Genomic DNA, 8,449 nt, shown 5'->3' on the forward strand with positions numbered 1-8,449 from the left:
TACAGACAGCTGCATGTGGCACGCCTGCTAATGAAATTGTGCATTCAATCGAGTGGAACGATGGGAAAAGTCAATAAAATTGATGTAGCATACACCAAGGCGTTTGCCAGCGATGCAAAAACAGGAGCGCCTCGAGTGCATGGCTTGGGACGAGCGGCAAATGGCAAATGAACTTGATGACAAAATGGAAATAGTTGATGGAAATTCGCAATGCGAAAGGCGGACTAAGCCAAAACTATTTGGGTGCACAAGACAATGCAGCTGAACCGAAATAATGCAAAGCAGGCGATGGGAAATTAAATAAATATTAAGCATACGCCATATGGCTTATTGAAATGAACAACATTTTTCAAAGGAGCTGCTACTATATACTACTTATATCTTATTTCTACAATGATGATAATTATAATTTATATTAATATTAATAATAATGATGAATGACTTTTTTTAATAGAAAAACCTCTGAAATTGTTGTGATAGTTTACGGATTAGTAGATGTAATTTTAGATAAGGGAAAGTGGCGTTCCTCCGCTCCAGTGCCTAGTTCACTTTTACCTCACGAAAAGTGCACTTAGCTAATAAATTTTTAATATTGCGAACCTTTCTCATTTCAAGGTTGTCTTTTCAAGTGCCGAGAACTCGCGAATGCTGTCAAAAATATTCCTTGAATAATTTGTGTCCTGCTTCACCGTATTTTTTCTTCCTTTACAAAATATTTTTTTTCCCTTTATTTATGTTTTTTTCTCTTTCTTTTCGCCCTCCCGCCAACCCTCATCAGTAAGCCAATTATGGTATTAAAAAACGTAAAGTTGAAGGCATAACAAATTGTGCACCAGCGGCGACTTGAGGCGCAACAAGGTCAGGTCAAACGTTGGCCGCCTGTCGCCAGTCAACAGACGAGCGACTGCATTTAAATGTAAATTGAAATTAATTTCGCTTGAGCAAAGGCACAAAGTGGCAATACGGCCAGCGTGGCCCGACGCGGTCGGTTTGATGTGGGTAATGCGCCCTGTTATTGTTCAGCCTTTGATGTGGTACCAAAAAAAAAATCGGCCACACTGTCAGCTTTCTGTATATGGATGAACTTGACATCTGACAGCTATTCAAAATGCAGAACCTAAACGATGAACTTATGAATTGGCATTCTTAAAGTTGACTGATATATTTTGATAAAACACTTTTAGCTTTTCATAATTTATAACTTAAGGGAAGCAACTTGAATAGCAATTATTCAATGTGAGCATATTTAAATATGAGCACATATTAAATTCATATTGCATTTTATGTTTCCATTAGAAACCATTTACAAACTTTGCTTTATCTTCAATAAGATTTTTCTCACTGCAGTTTCCAAGAACTTACTTTATATGAATGGAATGAAAACAAACACAATTAAATGTGAACGCAACCTTTGCGTGTTATTTTACTGCAAATTATCAAATCCAGTTGAATATAAAAGAAAATCTCCTCGATTCCACTGCTACTTGCTAAAAGAAGGAAGCCACTTGAAGCCAACTCCACGCTTCTCATTCTAATAACCCTAAGTGCTTTCAACTTTCAAATTGAAAAGTCAACAGAGAGCATAGCCAAACAGCAAAAACAGCAAATAGCACAGAAGTTGAGCGCACAAAACAACAGAAAACGAATCGGGAGCTGAGCTTGAAATGGAGAGGATGGGGCGTCGAGTTGGATAGAGTATGACGCGACTTAAAATTACAAAAGATTAAAAAGCGAAATATAAATATTTATCTGCGGTGCGGGCTTGACGCTGACAGTCAGTCAGGCAGGGAGTCAGTCGGGCAGCGAGGCTCAAACGAGTCCAGGAGTTATGCATGCAAAATAGTGCCACAACCCCGGACACAGTGTCAGGCAGCACAGTACACTGGATGTGGTTGAGGGGAGGGCGCTGCTCCGGGTGATGGTTGCGGTATAAAGGTGCCTTTGTTGGAGACGCCGTGGCGTTTGCGACATTTTGAGCTCATGTAAATCCATTTTAATTAATTCGAGACAAAGGTTATATCCTGGCATAATAATGAACTGAGACCCGGGACCAAAACCTTCAGGTGTGCCCACGCTCAGCTTTTCCAAAGGATTTGCATTTCATTTCAAGTGGATGAACGAATCTGAATCAGAATCGCCGCCCAGTCACTGCCCGGCCGGCGAGCCGGACTGACTCGCCTGACTGATGCTGCAAATTAAAACTGTAAGATTAGAATAAATACAAGTACAAGTCGGAACGGCAAATGGATGCTCAACTGGCTGCCCATTGCCGGAACTGAAAGTCAAAAATCGCAAATTTGATTACGTTATATTCGAATACTAAGTGGATTTGAATATTGATTGCAGCTTAGTCGCAGCAGCCCGAATGAATCGCCAGCCGTCAAAATCGCTCTATTTGCATATTGCTTTTTGCACGGCAAGAACTGGGCAAGAACTTTTGTGTACAACTTATCCGCTTTGCTTGGCAATTTTGCGTAAATCAGCTTACAGAAATTACAGTCAACGACGAATACTTGAGCGCACGAGTTGAGTGTTTCAGTGTTTGCCTCGAAGAGTCTCGATAGTCGGTCTCCAGCTGCTGGCCGGGACACAATTATGTACAGGCCGGTGTTCCAAGCAGCAATCCCCGGCGACATTCGACGACATTGGCAAATCTGCACTTGCTTAACTTAATTACGAGAGTTGTGCAAATAAAATAAAAGTTCCAAGCCGAAACTGCAGAGTCAGGCCCGTATAAGTTTTTGGCACAGTTCAAATTTCAGAGCGTGCAAAGAGGCCTTAACCGAGAGGCCCTAAACTGATTGCCACAAACTAAACGGCCGGGCCAAATGTGCTCCGCAATTTGGTCAGCTCAAACTCAAAGTCATAACAGTTTGGCAGGCAGCATGCCATGCTTCTTTCCTCACCCTCACCCTCGCCCTCGCCAGCACCATCATTTATGCTTTTGAGCGCATAATTGCCTGTAATTAAGGTGTATTGCCCAGGCCAAAGAGAAGCAAATAAAAATTCGATATCAGAGGCCAGACAGCCCGAGAGCTCGGCTCACTGCAGCACACAAATTGGCTGCATGCATGGCCAAAATGTGCATCTGGGTCGGTGCCTTTGAGCTGTCATTGAACACAACCCGAACCATCGACAATTTGCTAACTGCTTGGCTAGTATACTCTCATTATGTAGGCGCACACACATGCACTGAAAACCATTTTGTTTAAGGCTCCCCAAAAATTGTGTTAAGCTTTGATGGAAATTGCTTCAAATACATTTTGTGCATACAAAATAAAAGGAACGAAACGAGTTAGTTGCGAGCCAACTGTTTACTTTTAGCAATTGGAATTAGTTCGAAATATTGTTTCATAGAAACGAAATAGTTAAATATAAAATTCACTAAATGAAAAAAAAATCTTGATAGTGCTCCGAAGCTTAAATACCCTAGAAATCAAGTAACTCTCCAAAGAAGTGCTCGGCCGACTTTGATATATATGAACTATTTGCCGGAAAAAGGGGCACATATGCTATGCTCTAGCAAAGCAGCTTCAACAGAGGCAGATAAATGGATATGGTTATAGATATTATATATATACTCTGCTCTGATAAAATCGTAGGCAAAATTGTAATACCACTTGCAAGAGTAAACAAATAGAAATGATTGTTAATGCACTTTCGGCAACGCATACAAAAATAAAATAACAAAAATCAAATTTACAGTTAAAAAGCAAAAAAATAAAAGAATTGAATTGAAAGTACAGTGAAAATGTTCAAAGTGTGCGGCAAATTTGTTTCTAATTTTCCGCTCTACTTAAAACTGAAAATTCCAACGAGTAAAACGGGATAGATAAAGAAGCTGTTTACAAATAGAAAAAGATGGTGCTCGAGAGACGAAGGGAAATGGCGAAGTCAACTATACTGGAAGGAGCATGCAAATACTCGTATGTCCCGTATTGGGAAAAAAATTAAATTTGCATATATGCATTTGTTATTGTTGTTGTCTGTGTGTAGGCGGCTGCACATAACAACAGAGCCTGAAAGGCTACGGATGTTGCAGAGCAACCTACACACACACACACATACACGCACACACGCACACGCTGGCAAGTTTTATGGAATTTTTGCAATTCCTTTGTCAGCCATTTTCAGACAGTGAGTAATTTGAAGAGACGTGCACTATAGCTTATGGAATAACGTTTAGACGAGATTATCATATCGACCCAGATATACTGATTAGTTTGCCATTGTAAATGGCCTCTAACTCCGCCATAGGCCATTATGTGTGCCAGAATATATCCAGTTATATGTAGCGTGCATTTGTAAGCTGTTTAGCAGGTTAATGTGGCACGAAGTCTCGAGTCATAATCAAGTCGTGTGGAAGTCAACACGGCTGCAGGTCATTTCTAAATGAATTATTGCTTGGCCAGAAAATTAGTAGTAAATAACTTTAAGAAACATGAATTATTATGTAATTTCTTCTCTAACATGATGGCTATTCTCAACGTTTTTGATTTTATTTATAAAAGGAATATTAATGATACTATTAAAGCTTAAGGTAATATTGGCAGACTTTTCCGCAAGTGCTAGCACTTGGTCTGATAGATATAAAGAAAGACATATACCGATACAATATCTATAAAAAACATGCGATTAACAAATGGTTTTTTTTATTTATTTTTTATTTTAAATCTCTAACTTAATGCAGTATACCATTCGACTTCCGAAGAAAATGTTCTTGCATTATCTAATAATTTATATTAATTACAAATGTTTTGCTGCGTTGTCAACATCGCCTAGGCACGTCTCTTGTCGCAGCTGTTAGAGTTGCTTCTTATGGAATAAAAGTAATACGAATTCCATTTAATTTAGGTACGCTTGTTAATTTGTATATAACTGTATACGTAAATGTAAATATATATATACATATACATAAATAATTACAGACTGCGCCTGTGGTAATGTCCGACTCGTTCGTGGCCGTTGCGCATCCGGAGACAAATCCTGGGGCAGTGGCCGTCCCAGTTCGTGGTCCGCTGGCCAGGGCAACGCGTCACGCATATATTAATAAATACAGTCGCGCCTAAGAGGCGAGCTGGGTATAAGGCTAAGTGCTGTATGAGTGGAGCTGGCTGGAACGGATTCCCAGACACGTTTGTGTCCGCGACACACGCGGCGTATGCGTAATTTTTGCGAATACGTACGCTCTGGCTGGCATGCGTGACAATGAAATCGAATTTGCTCATTAAAATGGGACAGTTGCGGTGCCAATGCGTGGCCAAAGATATTGCGTACCCGACACGTGGTACGCGCAAGTAGAGCGTGCAGCTCTCACACGGAAAACCACGAGATATTGGGCCTTTAAGCAGACACGGCCCAAAGCCAGCAAAGAATGAAAACGAATGAGTGATTTTGCAGGCAAAGTAAAGTAAGTACATATTATAATAAGCGAGCCAAGCCCCGCCACGGCATTCGCCGTGCACGCACACATATTCGTACTTATGCTTGTGTGTGTGTACTCCTGTGTGTAGTTCGTACGTTGCCTTTTATGTTGGCTCGTACCTGATCCTGATATTGTTGTTGTTGCGCTGTTCCCGTTGTCTCCTTTATGACTTTGTTTCACATTCTTAATTAACAAGCGAGCTCTGCCTCATGTGTTGGATTATCTTGCTTGTGTTTTAGCCTTAAGCTCCCTCTTACGCCAGACATGTCGCAGTTGTCGTGCTTTGTCTTAAAGTTGCAACAGCAACGCCTCCGGAAACTTCTTAAATTCAAACGTTTTGCTCCCAGCTTGCTTTGTCGTAAGGAAAAATATATATTATTTATTTGAGAATTATAAATTTACTAAATTTAAAAAAAAATTAAAAGTTCTTAACTTTCAACTGCTCCAGTAAATTATTTCTAAAGAATTAAAATTTTACACAATAACTTTGCAGAAAAACAATTTCAACAATTTCTACAACCTGGACTTAAAAGTTCTTTATATTTATTTTGAAAAGATTTGTGCATTAAAATGAAAATTGATATTATTGAAAAAAAAAACAATTTTAACAATTTTCGCAAACTCGCCTTAAAAGTTCTTTGTAATAAATATATACACTAAATTCTACAATTTATCCAAGCGTCACATTAAGTACTTCGACAATAATTATGTCGATTTAAAATGTATCGAGCAATAAGTTTGGTTAACAGTTTAAATATCAAATCGGAAGCCTTTGACATATATTTTCACCTGCTTAGCTACTATTTAAAATGTACGCTCAACCAAAAATTGAAGTCCAGCATTGGTTTAAAGAGTTGTCAATGCCTTTTCAGCAGAGCGTGCTCCACTTGTGGCATTCATACAAAGACATTTAAAGCAATTACGCCCCGGGGTATTATTCAACTGCAACTTGCTGACAGACACACATTTCGCTATGGCTTCGGCAAAAAGCAAAAGTGAAGCGAATTTCAGTTGCAGGCTGGCTGTCAGGCAGGGAGGATGGCGAGGAACTGGAGCTGAATCTCACTGCGACTGAGTCAGCAGAATAAGCACGAGGCATGCCGCAGAAGCACCAAAGTAGATATAACTTGCGGCAGGGCACTGAGACAATAACATTTAAATGATTTTAATGGCAGCTGTTCGATTTTATTGACTGTCGCGTTACGCTCCTGACACTCCTTGAAGCCCTGTGTACTGGGCCCTGTCATTGTGTGAAAATGTTATTTGCTAACTGAGAGTCATCAGCGGCGAGGCAGCTGAGTAGAACTCATCTACAACGGCAACTGTATGAAGGTGGCGGTCGCATAATAATAAAAATTATTGTTACTAGCGGCAAAATGTGTGTCATTGGGTTATTCTCATTCTTATTCTTACTCTTATACTTATTGCTGTTGTTGCAGCCACACCCAGCGGCAATTGAAATGCGCAGCCAAGCGGAACTTGCTCAAGTGAATGCAATGAAAATATCTAAAGCCAAGCAAAATGCTTGTGGCTCTACGCCGTAATCAAGATTTTGCTGCCACACTGCAAAAGCTGTCGCCAAGGATATCGAGCAGCGTCGGAAGCGGTGGGGTAAATTGGCAACGCTCTGCAACACATTGGCTCTGAATTGTGCGGGGCGTGCGATGCAAGTGAGTTTTATTTATATGGCATATCGATTTGTTGCACATAAATGTATGAACATCAATCGAGCTTTTCAATACTGATGTGCATTATTTTCACTGTTTTTTCCAAATTAAACAATATTGACAATATTAATTGCATTTTCAGATTTAAATAATAATACAGTTTAATAAAAAATGTATTATTTTCATATAACCAAATCCATAAAATACGTGAAATCCGAGAAAAAGTCGGGCTCGACCTGCGGGGTCGTTGAGTGCCATCAGGTTGTGTGCTATTATATAAAAACCACATTGCGACGTTGCGCTTAAAAAGGGAGTACATATGCATGTATTTGCTTAATAAATTTCGATTTGGTTGAATGAGTACAAATAACCTGAATGGGATTTATATAGAATAGGGAGCCAGAAAAATATCAAATTATTTTATAAAAAATGTATTTATACAAATAAAAGAAATAGAATTCATGTAATAAAGTTTCAACTGCTTATAAAATTACAGATTTACGTGTGAGAGCTTTTTTCTCTGGCAGTCAAAAAAAGCTTTATTACTTCGGCTCTATGGAAAAAGGGTGGAAAGTATTCAATATTTATTTTCTTATAAGTTAAAACCTACGACAATAATTTCAGTTGAGGCATGTTAATGCTGTCATATTAAATCAAACATTTATGTCAGCTGCCTCTTTTCGACAACATAATACTTGCAATTTAGAATAGGCATACGCATCCCAAATGTATAATAAAATACCTTGGTTGGCCTTGCGTGTGCTCCTTCACATTACGATCGCCTACTGCGAGCTGTAAAAAGAGGCTTGGGTAATTAATCCGTGACACTAATGCAAGCTGACGTAGCTAGGACAAGGGCGTAGCAACTTCATTCAGCCGGTTACACAAACCCTCATTGTAATTTCACAGTCAATTTAAAATTAATACGCGCATGTCGCAGGCTCTGTCTTGGCAGAGTCGGGAACGCCTTGCAAATGCAAATTGCATTTCGGCATAATCCCAAACGCAAGGCTAACACACAAGCCTGCCAAACAGGCTGGCAGGATACAAGGCTGAAAGGACAGGGTGCACAGAGGTGCAAACAACTTTGAGAGGGGCTAAGGTCTTAGACTGGATTCTGTTTACGTTTCTGGCGAGGACGCATCAAGGCGGCAAACCCTCGGTTGCGTTGCAAATGCGCTAAGGCGTCTACAAGGCAGCCCATCGTCTGAGCCTGGCAAGCAGCTAAATGACTTTGCTTGCAGTTGAGTTTAATTAAAAACGGATCTTGTTAAAATCAAGTCGGGTGGCAGCAGCACACATGATGCATATGGCATGGTGGCTGCGTCGGGTTTGTTTGCAAGTTTAATTGAAGCGC

General features: G+C 39.9%; 1 long non-coding RNA gene across 1 annotated transcript; it reads left to right on the forward strand.

Moving 5' to 3' along the window:
- The first annotated feature begins 6,228 nt into the window (after positions 1–6,228).
- Positions 6,229–7,199, forward strand: LOC135429148 (uncharacterized). Its single transcript, XR_010436373.1, has 3 exons — positions 6,229–6,541; positions 6,601–6,803; positions 6,865–7,199. It is a non-coding gene; the product is annotated as an uncharacterized LOC135429148 (long non-coding RNA).
- Positions 7,200–8,449: the final 1,250 nt, after the last annotated feature.

The sequence above is a fragment of the Drosophila montana genome, unplaced genomic scaffold, assembly GCF_035044405.1.
Source record: "Drosophila montana isolate Dmon_TW-CO22-7 unplaced genomic scaffold, ASM3504440v1 contig_1409_1, whole genome shotgun sequence".
NCBI classification, from domain to species: Eukaryota; Metazoa; Arthropoda; class Insecta; order Diptera; family Drosophilidae; genus Drosophila; species Drosophila montana.